Genomic DNA, 21,325 nt, shown 5'->3' with positions numbered 1-21,325 from the left:
CACATTATATTTGATAGAGCAAATAAAGAAGAAAATAAAAACATTAAAGGAAATGTCAGTATGAGACTCATGCACTTTTCAAAGCATTACTAAAGAGCATCTCACATTTCTGTTTAAAACACTTGTACCATTGCATAATTAAGTATGAAGATGAGAGTTATTTGAGGTGTTTAAAAGTTGGTGGTGCCACATCTAACTGGTGTAAACTAGATAAAAATCACTATAAAAAAGTTCAAATTCCATGCAAATGTAAAGATTATACAATCTTATTAAATTGTTAGACATTTTTTCCCAACTACCAAATGGGATAACATCATGTCTCTAATTAGCAATAAGAAAATTCTATTTGCACAATCTTCAAAGTCCATTTTTAAAATTTTATACATATCATCTCTCATTTAGAAAATGAACATTTCAATATGCTTATTACACCTAGGAAGAAAAATGTTCAATTTTATAATCTCAAAATGTTTGCTAGTCATTAAAATAAATCAAAGCATTCAGCATCAAAGGATATACAGATACACACTCTTAAGTAATTCATATACAAGGACCAGAGTCTTAGAGGCCTAAGCTGCTCATTTCGTAAGACAGGGGACCCTTGTAGTATTTATTTTAAAAAGAAATAGCCCCATTCAACAAGGGAAAGATCATAATTTAAAATTAGAAACTAAAAGAAAAATAAACCTTAAAGCTTCAGTGTGTGAATATCTACCATAAAAAAGAATGAGAAACAGACACTCGGGACATCAGACATACTGACCCTTCAAAGGAACATGGATACAAATATGTAACACCCAATCAAATGGTACCAACACCAGGATCCTGTGTGACAGCAAATAGTGACCAAATCTAAAGAATTCCCAAAGTTGTATTGAAATATATTTTTCTGAAGGTTTTTAAGCAAGTTACAAAACAGCCTTACTTCAATTTTCCTGTTTCCCAGTAAATAAAAATGAAAATAAATAAATGGGTGATAGAAATTAAGCAGAAAATGAGAAACAAAGTCATCATCACAAAATGTATAATTGGGGCCAAAATCCAACTAACTAAAGGTGTTGAAAATATAAAGAGTTTCCTACAGATTAATTTTATTCACTAAATGTATACCAACATTCACTATCAATGTTAATATTCTTTTATATATTGATAATACCTGAAAATTCTCCAGAACAGAAGACCCAAAGCCACTGACTGAAGAACCACTATAAATCAGAGTAAATAAACATATACACCAAGGGACGTTAATAAAACTACAGAAAACTAAGGGAAAGAAATGAAAATTTTAAAAACAAAAGGCAAGTTATCAAACGAAAAACTAGATAACTAAATAAAGCTAGAAAACATTTTTAAAAAGATTTCCATTAAAGGGAACACCAAACAATTTTCCTTGGGTAATAGGAAAATGATTCCAGAAGGAAGCTCAGAACTGAAGAAAAACATGAAGAGCGATAAACATGGAGGCACACTGAATATATAATGAATGTATAAAACATTAATGCCTTCGCACTCATTTACAACGCAAATGACTATTTACATTAAATATTAAGACACTGGTTGATTTGTGAATGTCTGTAGCTTTCTGATAAAACTATAACAAAGACTGGAAAAGCAACAGGTAAAAGAAGTCTCTATGGTTTCATTCTACATTTCGTGTTAAGTGGTACACACAGGCCGGGTGAGGTGGCTCACGCCTGTAATCCCAACACTTTGGGTAGCCAAGGCAGGCAGATCACTTGAGGTCAGGAGTTTCAGAGCAGCCTGGCCAATATAGCGAAACCATGTCTCCACTAAAAATACAAAAATTAGCTGAGTGCAGTTGTGTGTGCCTGTCGTCCCAGCCGCACAGGAGGCTGAGGCAGGAGGACTGCTTGAACCTGGGAGGTGGAGCTTGCAGTGAGCCAAGATACTGCCACTGCAGTCCAGCCTGGGCAACACAGCAAGACTCTGTCTCAAACAGAAAAAACATGAAAAAGGGATACACTCAGTAGACTCAATTTGCTGATAAGAAAATTATAATCCGTACAGCGACCACTATATAAATAGAAATACTTATCTATATAGGAAGAGATATGGCCAAAAAGGCAATTAAAGGCAATTTAATGTAATTAATTAAATTTAAATGCAATACTAACTGTTGCATTGTTAAACTGATTAAAATACAGCACTAAAAAATAATCACAAAAAAACAGAAGAGAAGTAAGAGGGAAAATCAATGTTAAGAACAAACAGCAGAAGACTTCTACTTCTGTCCAAGACAGACTAAGATAGTGAAGAGAAGGTCACAAGGGAAAGTGGAAAATGTCTTGAACGGAATGGGAACAAAGATGAAATTTATCAAAATTTGAGATGTAGGCTGGGGCAGTGGTGGCTGATGCCTGTTAATGGCTTGAGCTCAGGAGCTTGAGACCAGCCTGGGCAACATGGTGAAACTCTGTCTCTACGACAAATACAAAACATTAGCCAGATAAGGTGGCGTGCACCCGTAGTCCCAGCTACTTGAGGGGCTAAGACAGGAGGATCGCTTGAACCCAGGAGGTTGGGGCTTCAGTGAGCCGAGATCATACCACTGCCCTCCGGCCTAGGTGACAAATTGAGACCCTGTCTCAAAACAACAACAACAGTGGCAAAAACAAAAACAAAAATAACACAACTTGTGGGATTCAATAAAAGCAACAGAGAGGAACTTACAGCACATACATTTTCATTAGAAAAGAATATCTAAAAGAAAAGACCTAAGTTTCCACCTTTTTAAGTTAGAAAAGAAGAGGAAAATATAACACATAGTAAGTAGTAGGAAGGAAATAATAAAGAGCAGAAGTTTAACAAAATAGAAAACAGGGAGATGGCATAAAAAATTAACAAAGCCCAAAACTTTCTTTAAAAAGGTCAACAAAACTGAACAATTCTATTTGGACTGGTCAAAAAAATAAAAATTAAAATTAAAACAAAGAAAAGTCCAGAACACAAATCACCAACATCTGGCTGGGTGTGGTGTACACTGGAGCACAGTGGGGCGATCTCGGCTCACTGCAAGCTCCGCCTCCTGGGTTCATTCTCCTGCCTCAGCCTCCTGAGTAGCTGGGACTACAGGTGCCCGCCACCACGTCCGGCTACGTTTTTTGTATCATTAGTACAGACGGGGTTTCACCGTGTTAGCCAGGATGGTCTCGTTCTCCTGACTTTGTGATCCACCCGCCTCAGTCTCCCAGAGTGCAGGGATTACAGGCGTGAGCCACCGTGCCTGGCCCTTTACTTCCTGTCTTATGGCCAGCTAGGATGACTGCAGTCAAGTAGGTCTGGTTTCTCTTAAAGAACCATAGTCACGAATTTAGAATTTTAATTTAAGTGGCAAGAAATGATCTCACGCATGCTGATTTCCCTTCTGAAAGGAATTAGGCTAATCAGCTATTATTGTTCAAACACAATGGTACTCAAAATTTATTGTGGATCCCTCTCCCTCCCATCCTCAGAATGTAAAAGCAAAAATAAACGTAGAGCCAGTACTACCCCTTCTTATGAAACACAGTAAGTTTCAATGGCATTGTCTTACTATGAAGAGTAAGTTCCTGAAAGTTGCACTTGAGTATTATTTATATCCCAGTTTGTTTCCAAAAGAGGTTCTGCAGCATACGACATGGTAATATAGGCCGGGCACAGCGGATCACACCTGTAATCCCAGCACTTTGGGAGGCTGAGTTAGGCAGATCACTTGAGCCCAGGGGTTCGAGACCAGCCTGGGCAACATGGCAAAATCCCACCTCTACAAAAAAAAAAAAAAAAAAAAAAAAATTAGTTGGATATGGTGGTGGTACACCTGTAGTCCCAGCTGCTCAGCAGGCTGAGGTGGGCAGATCAATTGAGCCCAGAAGGTCAAGGCTGCAGTGAGCCATGATTGCACCACTGCACTCCAGCCTGGGTGACAGAGTGGATCCTATCTCAAAAAAACAAACAAAAAATGTGTATATATATATACACACACACACACACACACACAGATGCTATATATACACACTATATTTACACACCCTACATATAAATATATATACACTTACATACATATATAAACTACAACAAACAATTAGAGTAGAAAATTAAGTTGAAATAGTTTTAAAAAGACAGAAGGCATAAGCCATAAAAGCCTACTGAGGCCGGGTGCAGTGCCTCACACATATAATCACAGCACTTTGGGAGGCCAAAGCGGAAGGACCACTTAAAGTTAGGTGTTCAAGACCAGCCTAAGCAAGAAAGTGAAACCTCATCTCTACAAAAAATAATTTTTTTAAAAAATAGAGTCTATCGGCAAGGTATGGTGGCGCATGCCTGTAATTCCAGTACTTTGGGAGGTCGAGGCGAGCAGATCACGAGGTCAGGAGATCAAGACCATCCTGGCCAGCATGATGAAACCCCGTCTCTACTAAAAATACAAAAACTTAGCTGGGCGTGGTGGCACGTGCCTGTAGTCCCAGCTTCTTGGGAGGCTGAGGCAGGAGAATCACTTGAAACTGGAAGGCAGAGGTTGCAGTGAGCCGAGATCGTACCACTGCACTCCAGCCTGGGCAACAAGAGCTAAACTCTGTCTCAAAAAAAAAAAAAGAAAAGAAAAAGAAAAAGAAAAAGAAATTACAGAGCGTATTGATAAAGTGGATATTTGTGCATCCAAATCTCGTGTAAAAATATACTCCCAATGTTGAAGGTGGAGCCTAGCAAAAGGTGTTTGGGTAATGGGGGCAGATCTGTCATGAATGTCTTGGTGTTTTCCTTGTGGTAATGAGTGAGTTTCTTGCTGGTGTTAGTTCGCGTGAGATCTGATTGGTAAAAGGAGCCGGCCATCTTGCTCCCTTCTCTCACCAGGTGACACTCCTGGTCCTCATTCCCACTCCGCCATGAGTAAAAGTTTCCTCAGCCCAAAGGTGTTGGTGTTATGCTTGTACAGCCGACAGAACTGTGAACCAAATAAATCTCTTTTCTTTATATGAATAATCTACCCAGTTTCAGGTATTCCTTTATAGCAACACAAAACAGACTAATACCGCTATATTTCTTGCCTTTCTGTATTTCACTCTCCTGATTTTCCTATTACCTCTTTGGCAGCACCTTTCGGATCACCCTATCAAACCTTTAAATGGTGAAGTTCCTCAGGTCTCTGGCCTAAGATGTCATCTTATTTCACGTGAAACACTAGGCAATCTTATTCATCGTCCAAATTTCCATTACCAACTAAATTTTAAAAATATAACAGAGAATCCCAAATTTTATCATCTGTATCTGTCCTCAGGTTCAGGTATAAAACTCTATATGCTACATAAACACTTTATTTTATTTTATTTTGAGACGGAGTCTTGCTCTGTTGCTCAGGCTGGAGTGCAGTGGCTCACTGCAACCTCCACCTCCAGGGTTCAAGCAATTCTCCTGCCTCAGCCTCCCAAGGAGCTGGGATTACAGGTGTGTGCCACCACTTCCATCTAACTTTTTCTATTTTTAGTAGAGATGGGGTTTCATCATGTTGCCCAGGTTGGTCTCAAACTCCTGGCCTCAAGTGATCCACCGACCTCAGCCTCCTGAAGTGCTAGGATTACAAGCGTGAGCCACTGCACCTCAGCCTACATAGACACTTGAAACGCTCCACAATTTATGACAAAACCTGCTCTCCCTGCTCTTTCCATATATTGGTAATAATATTTTCAATGACACACTGCTCATGCAACACACCTAGTATACCTAATCTTTGACCACTTCAAACCTTACTCCCTAACCTCACTTTTTTTTTTTTTTTGAGACAGAGTCTCACTCTATCACCCAGGCTGGAGAACAGTGGCGTGATCTTGGCTCACTCCAAGCTCCACCTCCCGGGTTCATGCCATTCTCCTGCCTCAGCCTCCCGAGTAGCTGGGACTACAGGAACCCGCCACCATGCCCGGCTAATTTTTTGCATTTTTAGTAGAGACAGGGTTTCACCATGTTAGCCAGGATGGTCTCGATCTCTTGACCTAGTGATCTGCCTGCCTCGGCCTCCCAAAGTGCTGGGATTACAGGTGTGAGCCACCACACCCGGCCCTAACCTCACTTTTAATCCATAACTATATTGTGCCCTTCCTCTTCCTCAATACTGGTGAGATCTGCCTATCTCTCTCCATCTCCATTATTACCCTACTTACAGCCAGCATCGCCTTTCATCAGGACCACTTCAGTCACCTCCTAAATGCAGTAGGCGCCCAGTTATCCATGGGAGAAACATTCTAAGAACCCCAGTGGATGTCTGAAATGACAAATGGTACTGAGCACTTGATTCTGTTTTTTGCTATACATACACACTTATAAAAAAGTTTAATTTAGAAATTAGGCACAGTAACAGATTAACAACAATAATAAAATAGAACAGGCCGGGTGTAGTGGCTCACGCCTATAATCCCAGGACTTTGGGAGGCCAAGGGGGGGGGGCAGATCACCTCAGGTCAGGAGTTCGAGACCAGCCTGGCCGACATGGGGAAACCCCATTTCTACTAAAAAGACAAAGAATTTAGCTGAGTGTGGTGGTGCACACCTGCAATCCCACCTAAGCAGGAGGCTAAGGCACAAAAAATCAATTGAACTCGGAAGGTTGCAATGAGCTAAGATCGTGCCACTGTACTCCAGTCTGTGTGACAGAGAGAGATTCCACCTCAAAAAAATTTTAAAAATTAAAAAAAAAATTGTAACAATTTACTATGAAGAAGTTACGTGAATGTGGTCTCTCTCAAAATACAGTCTGCATAACAACCACCAGATACACAATGGTGGTCCCATGAGATTAAATGGAACTGAACAATTCCTATTGCCTAGTGACCGAGTGATGTAATAGCCATAGTAACATGACAGAGCAAATTTTAAACTAAATGTAGTGTACATTAAGTGCACAATGTTTATAAAGTCTATGGTAGTTGCAGCAGTCCATTCTCTCACTACTATAAAGAACTACCCGAGACTAGGCAATTTATAAAGATAAGAGGTTGGCCGGGCGCGGTGGCTCAAGCCTGTAATCCCAGCACTTTGGGAGGCCGAGACGGGTGGATCACGAGGTCAGGAGATCGAGACCATCCTGGCTAACACCGTGAAACCCCGTCTGTACTAAAAAAAATACAAAAAACTAGCCGGGCGAGGTGGCGGGCGCTTGTAGTCCCAGCTACTCGGGAGGCTGAGGCAGGAGAATGGCGTAAACCCGGGAGGCGGAGTTTGCAGTGAGCTGAGATCCTGCCACTGCACTCCAGCCCGGGAGACAGAGCGAGACTCCGTCTCAAAAAAAAAAAAAAAAAAAAAAAAGATAAGAGGTTTAATTGACTCACAGTTCCACATGGCTGAGAAGACCTCAGAAAACTTTCAATCACGGCGGGAGGGGAAGCAAGCACGTCTTACATGGCAGCAAGCAAGAGAAAGAGAATCTGTACATAGGAAAACACTGCCACTTTCAAAACCATCAGATCTCAAGAGAATTCACTCACTGTCACGAGAACAGGATGGGGGAAACTGCCCTATTATCCAGTCACCTCCCTCCTTCAACACATTGAGATTACAATTTGAGATGAGATTTGGGTGGGGATACACAGCCAAACCCTATCAGTAATGTACAATAATGTCCCAGGCTTTCACATTCACTCACCACTTACTAACTGACTCACCCAGAGCAACTTCTACTCCTGCAAGCTTCATTCATGTTAAGTCCTAAAAAAAGTGCATTTATTTTTCTTTCACACCATTATTTTAGCAGTACCTTTTCTATGTTTAAAAACACAAATACTTACCGTTACGTTAAGTTGCTTGCAGGATTCACTAATGAAATGTACAAGTTTGCAGCCTAGGAGCAATAGGCTATACCATGTAGCCTAGGTATGTAGTAGGCTACACAATATAGCTTTGTTTAAGAACATTCTAAGATGATTGTGCAATGACAGAATCACCTGATGAGGTATTTCTAAGAACATACCTCCCTCCTGCATTACACAACACGTGATTCTACCTCACTGTACTCTACTCACCTATTTTCAGAGGGGTTGACCATGGGGAACTAAAATCAAGGAAAGAAAAACCCGCAGATAATGGAAAATGACTGTAGTCTCTTAGTATTCACTCTTAACCAACTATCACCAATCTACAGAATGAACTTTTCACAACAAAACGAACTTCAGAAATGCACATCCAAATATACCACTGCCCACTTAAAAACACTTAAATACACCAGGCACCGTGGCTCAAACCTGTAATCCCAGCACTTTGGGAGGCTGATCATGAGGTCAAGAGATCGAGACCATCATGGCCAACATGGTGAAAACCCATCTCTACTAAAATTACAAAAATCATCTGGGTGTGGTGGTACGCACCTGTAGTCCCAGCTACTCAGGAGGCTGAGGCAGGAGGATGGCGTGAACCCAGGAGGAGGAGGTTACACTGAGCCGAGATTGTACCACTGCACTCCAGCCTGGTGACAGAGCGAGAATCTGTCTCAACAACAAAAAAACAAAACAAAATAAAACAAAAAAACCCACTTCAATAGTTTCCCTATATCATATAACCCTTTCTTACCTCCACAACCTTCCCTCCTTCTAACATTTCACTTTATGGGCAACACTGGCTTTTTCTTCTTTCAATTCTATAAATTCTCCAGAGCTCATTCCCACTTCAGAGGCTTTTAAGGGGTTGTTTTTACGCTAAATGGATATTATTATTCCCTGTACCCTCTTTTGCAGCTGGATAACTTCTATGTATCCCTCTGGTCCTTGCTTAAAGTCACTTCATCAAAGACAATGTCTCTGAATCTCCAGATGAGGTCAGGTGCCATATGATGATTTACCTATGCTTCCTTCTTGGGATATATTACAATTACAATGAACTATTTACGCAATTAAACTAACTCCTCTGCTAGATTATAAGCTCCATTTTATGGCTGTAGCTACCCCTAACATCAGGCACAGTCTCCAGGCGCAGTAACTCAAAAACTACATGATGAAGGGACAAAAGGAACAAAACCACAAACATCCCATCGCTGCTATAACAAAGAAAAAAAAAAAAGAAAGAAAAATTTTAATTTTCAAAAATAGGCCAGATTCGATGGCTCATGCCTGTAATTCCAGCATTCTGGGAGGCCAAGGCGGGCAGATGACGTAAGGTCAGAAGTTCAAAACAAGCCTGGCGAACATGGGGAAACCCTATCACTACGAAAAATACAAAACTTAGGCTGGGTACAGAGGCTTATACCTGTAATCCCAGCACTTTGGGAGGCCAAGGCAGGTGGATCACAAGGTCAAGAGATCGAGACCATCCTGGCCGACATGGTGAAACCCCATCTCTACAAAAAAATACAAAAATTAGCTGGGTATGGTGGTGCATGCCTGTAGTCCCAGCTACTCGGAGGCTGAGGCAGGAGAATCACTTGAACCCAGGAGGCGGAGGCTGCAGTGAGGCGATCACACCACTGCACTCCAGACTGGGCGACAAAGAGAGACTCTGTCAAAAAAAAAAAAAAAAAACTCAATATTCATTTTTATATAATTTCGATGACACCATAATCTGATTCTTTTGGACAGCAATTAAGCAATAAGAATCGAGAAAAAATTCAATATAATTACTTCACTTCTAGAGAGCCAAAGCAAATAATGTAAGATATAGCATTTATAAATTACCTTTTTGTCCTTTATATCATTTATGTACTTTATCTTCAAGACACAAAAATAAAGGTACAAAGGTATTTTATATAACCGTAAAACTTTTATAAATGTCTGGCCGGCTGCAGTGGCTCTCACTTGTAATCCCAGCACTTTGGGAGGCTGAGGCGGGTGGATCACTTGAAGTTAGGAGTTCAAGACCAGCCTAGGCAACATGGTAAAACCCCATCTCTACTAAAAATACAAAAAATTTGCTGGACGTATTTACTATTAGCAATTTAAATCCAACAATATATAAGAAGAATAGGCCAGTTGCGGTGGCCCACATGGATTATGAAAGTAATCCCAGCACTTTCGGAGGCCAAAGAGGGAGGATCATTTGAGGTCAGGAGACCTGCCTGGCCACATGGTGAAACCCTGTCTCCAAAAAAAAAAAAACTAACTGAGCAGGGTGGCACGTGCCTGTAATCCCAGCTACTTGGGAGGCTGAGGCAGGAGAATCACTTGAACCCAAGAGGCGGAGGTTATAGTCAGCAGAGATTGCACCACTGTACCCATCTTCAAAAATAATAATAATAATAACAATAATAATAATACACCATGACACCAAATGGCATTTAGTATAACATTTGAAAATAAAACAATGAAATTTACATTAGTATTTTTAAATATATAGCATTATCTCAATAGATACAGAAAAAGCTTTTGAGAAAACTCAAAATGCATTCATGACATAAACCCTCAGGAAGCGAGGGCTAGACCTTACTCAACTGTGTATTCTCCATGGCATGGCATGACTATTCCTCTTGGGGTCTGTGACTGTAACTATCTTTTCAATGGGAGTCATGTGGGCTTCTGTTGGCCTTGTCATATCTAAACAGTAATAAAACCTATATTTGAAAACAATCTGATAAAGTCCATCAATAAAATCCCTACAGCTGACTTATAATTAATGGTGTGACACTGAATGCTCCCCTCGAAGAATGAAAACAAGATTAAGTCCATTCTGTAAGGGAAGAGAAGAAAAGGAATTACAACGGGAAAAGAGAGAGGAAACTGTGTTTTATGACCATCATCTATTAGAAAATCTAAGAAATCTACCTAAAAAACTAGTAGAATTAACAGGACTTAAGTAAGGTTGTAAGAAACAGGTCAATATAGAAAAATTCAATTTCCAACCAAAAATTAGAAAATGTTATAATACTTTATAATTGCTGAAAAATGTATTTAATATTTTAAAATACAAATAGCATCAAAAAAGGACCAAATACTTAAAAATAAAAATAATTTTAGGCCAGGCGTGGTGACTCATGCCTATAATCCCAGCACTTTGGGAGGCTGAAGCAGGCAGATCATTTGAGGTCAGGAGTTGACCAGCCTGGCCAACATGGTGAAACCCCATCTCTACTAAAATTATAAAAATTAGCTGGGCTTAGTGGTACATGCCTGTAATCCCAGCTGCTTGGGAGGCTGAGGCAGGAGAATTGTTTGAACCCAGGAGATGGAGTGAGCCAAGACTGTGCCACTGCACTCCATTTAGGCGACAGAGTGAGACTCCGTCTCAAAAAAAGGAAAAAAAGATAAGTAATTTTAAAAACAGACCAAAGGCTAAAAGCAACAAACAACCGCTCAGGCATAACAAAAAAGACCTAATAAATGGAGAGATATACTATATTAATGATTAAGACTCAATGGTTGTCAAGATGTCAGTTCTCCTTAAACTGATCAGCAGATTCAAGACAATTACAATCATGATCCCATCAGCCTATTTTGGAGAAGAGAGAAAAGAGATTATTAAAATTGATATGGAAATGTGAAGGACGTAGAATATGCAGAACTTTGAAAAACAAGAAAAAGGTTTAAGGACTTGCAATTCTGACTTCAAGACAATATCAAGTTACAAAATAATCAGAATACTCTAACAGAGCTAGACAAACAGATTTCTGGAGCAGAAGGAAGATTTCTGAAAGAGATCCCACTTATGCAGCCACAGGATGTTCTCAAAGCAACCCACAAGAAAAGGAGACTCTTTTCAACAAATGGTGAAACACAACTGGACAGCCATATGCAAAAAACTCAAACCTACAAAAATAACTGCAGATGCATCACAGACCTAATATAAATTAGCGAAAGCAAAACCTTTAGAGGAAATCAAGGAAACTACCTTCAAGATGTCGAGGTTAGGCAAAAGTGTCTTAGCTCACAGCAAGCAGTAACTACAAAAAAAAACACTGATAAATTAAATTTATCAGATATAAATATTTCTGCTCATCAAAAAGTATAGTTAAAATAAATAGGTAAACCACACAGACTTGGGGAAAGTAGTTACAAAACATTTATCTAACAAAGGATGAGTATTTAGGACATATAAACACCTTCTGCAACTCAAATAGATGAAAAAAACAAAACAAAGAACAGTAAAGGCTGAATGAACAAACTCATCACCAATGAGAGCACACAAATCGTCAACACACGAGCTAAAACGTGCTCAATATCACCAGTTCTCATGAAAATGTAAATTGAAACCACAATGATATCACTTCTGGTCAAGACAGCATGAATAAGGGGACCAGATTTAGCCTCCTTGTGTGAAATAATAAAAATCTAATAAAATGAATGAAACAACAACACTGAAGATACTGGACAAGTAACAAAAGACAGTGATCCCTGGAAGACAAAAGCAAACGGGCTGCACGCATGCCCAGCTTACTGCCTCGAGAGAGTTTCCAGGTCAGGGAGGAGGAACCTAGGCAGAGCATGTGGTCTCCCCAAGTTGAGGAAATGGAGCTGGAAGTCCAAGGAGGCCAAGGTGCCTAGAGCTCACAAGGGAGACCAGCACTGAGTAGAGAGCTGGAGAGAGAGAAATGAAGAGATCTACAAAGGCTCACCCTAGAACTTTTGGTTGCATGACAAATCAGCACTTGCAATGTAAAGGAGATATCCAAGGGCAAGGTGAGAAATCACCAAAAGAATTAGAGGTAATAGCATCCAGAACTGACATAAGAATGTGAATGGTACCCGTACTCAAAATCCAAAAGGAAATGATGTGATGTAATTTATATCACATTGGAGATATGACATCGGAGTACTAGGAAAGAAAAGTCTTCAGAAGGAGGAAAAAATTAACCCTAAACACAGCCCTGGTCCAATCAAAGAAAACATAAAAGACCCAACAGAAAGAAACTGTTTTCAAGCAACTGTGGTTTTCAATACCACAGAACAAAGTCCACAAATATTTTTAAAGGCAAACAAAACTAGAGAAACGAGAAAACAAGGTAAAATTCCCACTGGTTAAAAAGTCAATCAAAATTTATAAGACTTACACAGAAGCAGGAAATTACACCCCACAATGAAACAAAAAACAAACCAATTTTCAAATGAAACAGAAAACAGAATTAGTACACAAGTCCTTTAAAACAATTATGATGTATTTCATGCGATCATAAGGCTAGAAGAAACAAACATATTAGGTAAAAATCTGAAATATTTTTAAAATTTGAACTTCTAAAGATGAAAAATTACAAAGTCTAAGATGAAAAATACACTTTGAAATTTACAACACGTGAAACCAAACTTACTAACCTACATGAAACACAGAAAAAAAAACCACTAAAAAATGTAATACGTGATAATTGAAATAACTTCAAGAGGCCAAACATACTTGTAGCCAGAGCCACAAAACAGGAGATAATATAGAAAAAAAAATCTTTAGAAATCATGGCCAAAACTTTCACATGTTTGATGGAAATTATAAGCATATATAACACGGCACTCTATTAATCAACTATCAGTCACTAGAAACATGAAGAAAAGTGGCTGAGTGCAGTGGCTCATGCCTGTAATCCCAGATCTTTGGGAGGCCGAGGTGGGAAAATCTCTTTAGGCCAGGAGTTTGAGACCAGTATAGGCAACATTGCAGAACACCGTCTCTTTAAAACATACACACACACACAAACAAAAAAACACACATACACGAAACATGGCCTGGCCCTGTGGCTCACACCTGCTGTAATCTCAGCACTTTGGGAGGCCAAGGCCAGCAGATTACCTGAGGTCAGGAGTTCGAGACCAGCCTGACCAACATGGACAAACCCTGTCTCTACTAAAAATATAAAATTAGATGGGCATGGTGGTACATGCCTGTAATCCCAGCTACTTGGGAAACTGAGGCAGGAGAATTGCTTGAACCAGGGAGACGGAGATTGCGGTGAGCCGAGATTGTGTCACTGCACTCCAGCCTGGGCAACAAGAGGGAAACTCCGTCTCAAAAAAAAAAAAAAAAAAAAACCACACACACAAAAATTAGCCACGGGTAGTGGCACACACCTGTGGTCCTTCCAGCTAAGGCAGGAGAAGGTTGAGGCCATAGTGAGCCATGATTGTGACACTGCACTCCAGCCCAGGCGATAGAGTAAAAGCCCATCTCTAAAAAATAAGGTAAACCATGACCAAAACGACAAAAATCAGAAATGAAAATTCTAATGCAGCCAAAGAAAAAGATCTTATTACACACTACAAAATCAAAAGAAAGTTGAAATCATTATAATACTATCATGTAAAGTAGACAAAAATAAAAATTTTGTCAGGAAAAAAGAGCATCATTTTATATACATTAAGGGTTTAATTCGTCAAGAACACATGCAAATCCTAAACATTTATTTACCTATTAATAACAGGGCTTCAAAATAAATAAAGCAAAAATGGAAGAACTGTAAGAAGAAATGAAAGAATCTACAATTATATTTTAAAATTTCAGCAAACTTCTCTATGTGATAGAACCAGGTCAGGCGTGGTGAATCACACCTGTTATCCCTGAACTTTGGGAGCCCGAGACAGGACTGCTTGAGCACAGGAGTTCAAGACCCACCTGAGCAACACAGGGAGACCCTGTCTCTACAAAAAGATTTTAAAAAACTAAGTGGGTGGGCCGGGTGTGTTGGCTCACACCTGTAGTCCCAGCACTTTGGGAGCCTGAGGCAGGCGGATCACCTGAGGTCAGGAATTTGAGTCCAGCATGGCCAAAATGGTGAAACCCCGTCTCTACTAAAAATACAAAAATTAGCTGGGCGTGGTGGTGTACAACAGTAATCCTAGCTACTTGGGAGGCTGAGGTAGGAGAATCGCTTGAACCCAGGAGGCGGAGGTTGCAGTGAGCAGAGATCGCGCCATTGCACTCCAGCCTGGGCGACAAAGCGAGATTCCATCTCAAAAACAAAAAAAAAATTTTTGCTAGGTGTGGTAGCATATGCCTGTAGGCCCAGCTACTGGGGAGGCTGAGGTGGGAGGATCACTTGAGCCCAGGGGTTGGAGGCTCAGTGAGCTATGATTGTGCATGTCACTGCACTCCAGTCTAGGTGACAGAGTGACATCACGTTCAAAGAAAAGGAATGATAATAATAATAATAGGACCAGTAGACAGAGAATCAGTAAGGATACAGAAGCTTGAATAACATCATTAACCAAACTGACGTAACTATAGAATACTCTGCACAAACTACCAGAACACAAATTCTGTTCAAGTGCATTTGGAACACTTACCAAGATACACTATATTCGAACCAGAAAAACAACTCCTGGTAAATTTAAAAGGTTTCAGGTCTTATCACGAGTTTTTTTCTTACCACTGTGTTATTAATTTAGAAATCAGTGACAGAAAAAAAAAATCAATAAGACAACCCCAATATTTGGAATCAAAACATACTTTTAAAACAATCAATGGGGACCGGGAGCGGTGGTTCACGCCTGTAATTCCAGCACTTTAGGAGGTCAAGGCAGGTGGATCACAAGGTCAGGACTTCAAGACCAGTGTGGCCAAGATGGGGAAACCTCGTCTCTACTAAAAATACAAAAGTTAGCCGGGCATGGTAGCAGACACCTGTAACCATAGCTACTCAGGAGGCTTAGGCAGAGAACTGCTTGAACCGGGGAGGTGGCGGTTGCAGTGAGCCAAGATCGCGCGGCTGCCCTCCAGCCTGAGCGACAGAGCAAGAATCTGTCTCAAAATATAAAATTAATTAATTAATTAATTAATTAACATAACCAACGGGTAAAAAAAAGACAAAAATATCAAGTATTTTTAAGACGGTTAAAGCAGTAATTGAAAGAAAAATTCATACAATTACACGACTATATTAGAAAAGAAACAAATCAGTGATTTCATCTTTTCCTTAAGAAACTAGAAGAGCAAAAGAAAGAAAGATCGAGCAGAAGTCAATGAAACAGAAACAGAAAAATAGGGCACACTCAATGAGATCAAAGGTTAGACTTACACTTCTGGGAGGATGGAACGGACATACTTTTCCTTATTCCTCCCACTAAGTACAAATTTAAAAAGTGAATATTATAAATGAAACGAATATTCTCTGAAAAGTGGAGAGAAGGCAAATTAGTTCAGGATCACAAGACACAAGGCACAGTATAGCAGTAAATTCCCTGGGTATTCTTCTTGACTAATGTATCCTACTCCTGAAACGCAAGAAGTGAGTACATCAGGAACACCGATGGGCACAGACCAAAACAATCCCCAACAGGGCCGGGCGCGGTGGCTCACGCCTATAATCCCAGCACTTTGGGAGGCCGAGGCGGGTGGATCACCTGAGGTCAGGAGTTGGAGGCCAGCCTGGCCAACATAGCAAAATCCCGTCTCCACTAGAAATAAAAGTTAGCCGGGCGTGTTGGCCGGCGCCTATAATCCCAGCTGCTCCGGAGGCTGAGGCACGAGAACCGCTTGAACTCGGGAGGCGGAGGTTGCAGTGAGCAGAGATCACGCCGCTGCACTCCAGCCTGGGTGATAGAGAGAGGGACTGTCTCCAAAAAAAAAAAAAGAAGCCCCAACAAAGGCCTTCTCTCTCCGGACCAAATTACCAGTAAAGTGGGATGTTCACCAGAAAGAAAACTTTTGAAGAAGAACTGCTCTAATCCAGCATAACACCACAGAAAACCTAGCCCCACCCATACCAGCAATGATCGCATGGGAACCTAGATACCCACCCTCATGAGACTGTCATGAAAACAGCCCTAGAGTCCCACCCGGTGGTGTCAGAGCAAATTAAGCAGGGCACTGGAACTTTCATTCCAAATGGCTAGTTAATGAGCATCCCCTCCCCACCGTGTCAGCGGAGAAACGTGGGGAAGCCTGGCCTTCACCACCATCTGCCAGTAATAGGGCATCCCTCCCTGTTCCCACTGGAGCGGTAGCAGAGAAGACCTGGGAGAGAGTCAGAACTTTCACCTACACACAGTCACAAATGAGGCCACACCCACCACGGAGATCAGGTGGGAGCCACAACTCCCATCTCTGCAAAGAACTAAAAGGGAGGCCGGCATGGTGGCTCAGCCTGTAATCCCAGCACTTTGGGAGGCCAAGGCGGGCGGATCACGAGGTCAGGAGATCGAGACCATCCTGGCTAACACAGTGAAACCCCATCTCTACGAAAAATACAAAAAAATTAGCTGGGCGTGGCGGCGGGCGCCTGTAGTCCCAGCTACGCGAGAGGCTGAGGCAGGAGAATGGCGTGAACCCAGGAGGCGGAGCCTGCAGTGAGCCGAGATCGAGATCGCGCCACTGCACTCCAGGCTGGGTGACAGAGCGAGACCCCCTCTCAAAAAAAAAAAAAAAAGAAAAAAAACGGGGGGGGGGGGAACTAAAAGGGAGTTTACCTCAAATGTCAACATAGACAAGGTAGAGAACCTGAACTTCATCCCCAACCTGGCTTAACAAGGTGGCACCAACACGCTGCTCCTGTTAGATCAGTGTAAGAGAACACTAGTTAAAACAGTTGTTTAAGCCGCATAGTCTCATGAGAACACAAAAATGCACAGGTTTCAATCAAAAGTTATTTGTGATACCAAAAAGATACCAAGAATTGGGAAGATTTCAAACTGAATGGAAAAAGGTAATAAACAATGCAAACATTGATATATCTTATTTCTAATATCTCACAGATACATCAGAATTAACTAAAAAAACCCTTTTTTCGTTTGTTCATGGTTGTTTTTTGTTTTTTGAGATGGAGTCTCACTCTGCTGCCCAAGCTGGAGTGCACTGGCATTATCTTGGCTCATCTCCCAAGTTCAAGCCATTCTCCTGTCTCAGCCTCCTGAGTAGCAGGGATTACAGGTGCCGCCATCATGTCTGGCTAATTTTTGTGTTTTTAGTAGAGACGTGGTTTTGCCATGTTGGCCAGGCTGGCTTCAACCCCTGACCCCAGGTGACTAACCCATCTTGGCCTCCCCAAAAAAACGTTTCGGCCGGACACGGTGGCTCATGCCTGTAATCCCATCACTTTGGGAGGCCGAGGTGGGTGAATAACCCCAGGTCAGGAGTTTGAGAACAGCCTGACCAACATGGATAGACTCCGTCTCTACTAAAATTAGCTGGTGTGGTGGTGCATGCCTGTAATCCCAGCTATTTAGGAGGCTGAGGCAGGAGAATCGCTTGAACCTGGGAGGCGGAGGTTGCAGTGAGCCGAGATCGCGCCATTGCACTTCAGCCTGGACAACAAGAGCAAAACTTTGTCTCAAAGAAGAAGAAAAACAATTTCAGTGGAACAAATATCCAAACAATATCAACAAACTAAAATAAACAGATATAAAACACAATAAAGAAAAATGGTTTTGGCATAGTGAATTGGGGTAGAAAAAAAAATACAACAAGAAAAATGGAATTCCAAAAATGTTCAAGTAACCCAAAAGAAAGCAGGAAAAAGAACAATCAAAAAACAAAAACTTAAACAAGGCATTGTGGCTGAGGCCTGTAATTTTAGCACTTTGGGAGGCCATGGTGGGTGAATCATCTAAGGCCGGGAATTCAAGACCAGCCTGGCCAACGTGGTGAAACCCCATCTCTGCTAAAAATATAAAAATTAGCTGGGTGTGGTGGCACATGCCTGTAATCCCAGCTACTTGGGAGACTGAGGCAGAAGAACTGCTTGAACCCAGGAGGCAGGGGTTGCAGTAGGCCAAGATTGAGCCACTACCCTCCAGCCTAGGCAAGAGTAAGACTTTGTTTCCAAAAAAAAAAAAAAGGGACTCTGACAACATCTGTAACTATGTAAATGACCCAAATACCTAAATACAGCAAATAAAAGACAAAAACTGGCCAGGTGCAGTGGCTCACGACAGTAATCCCAGCACTTGGGGAGGCCGAGGAGAGCAGATCATTTGAGGTTCAGTGTTCGAGACCAGCCTGGCCAACATAGTGCAAATCTGTCTCTATTAAAAATACAAAAAAATAAAATTTAGCCAGGCGTGGTGGTAGGCACCTGTAATAGCTACTCTGGAGGCTGAGGCAGGAGAATCATTTGAACCCACTAGGTGGAGGTTGTAGTGAGCCAAGATGATACCACTGCACTCCACCCTGAGTGACAGAGCAATGCTCCGTCTCAAAAAAAAAAGACAAAGATTGACAAACTGGATTTTAAAAACTAACCTAAAACCAAGCATGGTGGCTCACGCCTGTAATGCCAGCACTTTGAGAGGCCATGACAGGAGGGTCTCTTGAGCCCAGGAGTTCGAGACCAGGCTGGGCAACATAACAAGACCTCGTCCCTACAAATAATAAAAAAATTAGTCAGCTGTGATGGTGTACATGTGTGGTTCCAATTACTTGGGAGGCTGAGGTGGGGGAATTGTTTGAGACCAGGAGGTCCAGGCTGCAGTAAACCACGATTGTGCCACTGCAGTCCAGCCTGGGTGACAGAGCAAGACCATGTCTCAAAAAAAAAAAAAAAAAAAAAAAAAAAAAAGGCCAGGCACGGTGGCTCACACCTGTAATCCCAGCACTTTGGGAGGCTGAGGAAGGCAGATCACTTGGTCAAGTGTTCGAGACCAGCTTGGTCAACATAGTGAAACCGCATCTCTACTAAAAATATATATATAAAAAAAACCAGGCATGGTGGCGGGCGCCTGTAATCCTAGCTACTCAGGAGGCTGAGGCAGGAGAATCACTTCAACCCGGGAGGCAGAGGTTGCAGTGAACCAAGATGATGCCATTGCACTCCAGCCCAGGTGACAGTACAAGATTCCATCTCAAAAAAAAAAAAAAAAAAAAGAAATAAAACATAACCTAACACTATTTTGTGTACAAGAAATTTACTTCGAATATAACAATCTAAGCAGGTTGAAAGCAAAGGAAAAATTAAAAACGTATATGATGCAAACATTAATTAAAGAAATGCTGAATATCAATATCAGAAACAGTATACTTCAGAGCAAAGAAAAAGTACTAGAGACTAAGAAGGAAATTATTTATTGAGAGAAGGGTCAATCCACGAAAAGGACATAACATTCCTAAATGTGTATGCACCAAAAAACAGGACTACAAAATATGTGAAAGAAAACCTGATGGAACAGAATGGAGAAATGCATAAATCCACTATAGAGACTTCAATATTTCCCTGTAACAACTGTTAAAACTACACATATATTCACAGCAAGAATATTTAATTCAACCCCATGAACTAACCGGATCCATGGATATTAACAAAACATTGCACCTACCAAGAGTAGAATTTTTTTTTTTTTTTTTAAACAATCTCACTCTGTCGCTCAGGCTGGAGTACAGTGGTGCGATCTCAGCTCACTGCAACCTCTGCTTCCTGGGTTCAAGCAATTCTCTCGCCTCAGCCTCCCAAGTAGCTGAGACTACAGGCATGTGCCACCATGCCCGGCTAATGTTTGTATTTTTTTTTAGTAGAGATGGGGAGACTCTGTCTGAAAAAAAGAAAAAGAAAATAGCCAAAAGTGATGAACAGCGGATATATAAAGGTACTAGTTTGCTTGTCTCAGCAGCACATATACCAAAATTGAATCAATACAGAGAAGATTAGCATGCTCCCTGCACAGTGACGACATGCAAATTCTTAAAGTGTCCCGTATTTTTTTTTTTAAAAGATACCAAATAAGCACCTGAAAAGATGGTCAATATCATTAGCCACTAAGTAAATACATTTTAAAAACACAATGAGGCATGTGTAGTGGCCTATAATCCCAGCACTTTAGGAGACCAGTCTGGAGCGTGGCTTGAGCTCAGAAGTTCAAAACCGGCCTGAGCAACATAGCAAGACCCCATCTCCTCAGAAACGTATTTTAAAAACACTGGCTGGGTGTAGTGGCCACACCCATAGTCCCAGCTACTCAGAGGGTTAAGGTGGCAATGAGCCATGATCACAACACTGCCCTTCAAAGCCTAGGTAACAGAGCAAGACCCTGTCTCAAAAATAATCATAATAATAACACACACAGTGAGATCACTACCCACCTATCAAAATTACTAAATGAAGACCTATGTTCACATGAAAACCTGTGTAATGCTTATAACAGTTTTATTCACAATAACCTACAAGTGGAAATAACTGAGATTATCTTTCAGCAAATAAGTAATTAAACAAAATGCAGTATAACTGTAACAAACATTAAGCAACAACCTGGAGGAATCTCCGAGGAATTAAACCTAGTGTAAAAAACTCAATCCCAGAAAGTTACATGTTGTTTTGTTTTGTTTTTAGACCGAGTCTCACTCTGTCACCCAGGGTGGAGTGCAGAGGCACAATCTCAGCTCACTGCAACCTCTGCCTCCTGGATTCAAGCAATTCTCATGTCTCAGCCTCCCAAGCAGCTGGGATTTCAGGTGAGCGCCACCACAGCTGGCTAATTTTTGTATTTTCAGTAGAGACAGGGTTTCACCATGT

General features: G+C 41.1%; 1 non-coding gene across 1 annotated transcript; it reads left to right on the top strand.

Moving 5' to 3' along the window:
- Positions 1-20,410: 20,410 nt before the first annotated feature.
- On the top strand, positions 20,411-20,517 carry LOC140708803 (U6 spliceosomal RNA). The gene has a single exon (XR_012088999.1). It is a non-coding gene; the product is annotated as a U6 spliceosomal RNA (small nuclear RNA).
- Positions 20,518-21,325: the final 808 nt, after the last annotated feature.

This window comes from Chlorocebus sabaeus, chromosome 16 (genome assembly GCF_047675955.1).
Source record: "Chlorocebus sabaeus isolate Y175 chromosome 16, mChlSab1.0.hap1, whole genome shotgun sequence".
NCBI lineage: Eukaryota > Metazoa > Chordata > Mammalia > Primates > Cercopithecidae > Chlorocebus > Chlorocebus sabaeus.
The sequence above is the reverse complement of the archived record's forward strand: the minus strand, read 5'-3'. Positions and strand labels throughout refer to the sequence as shown.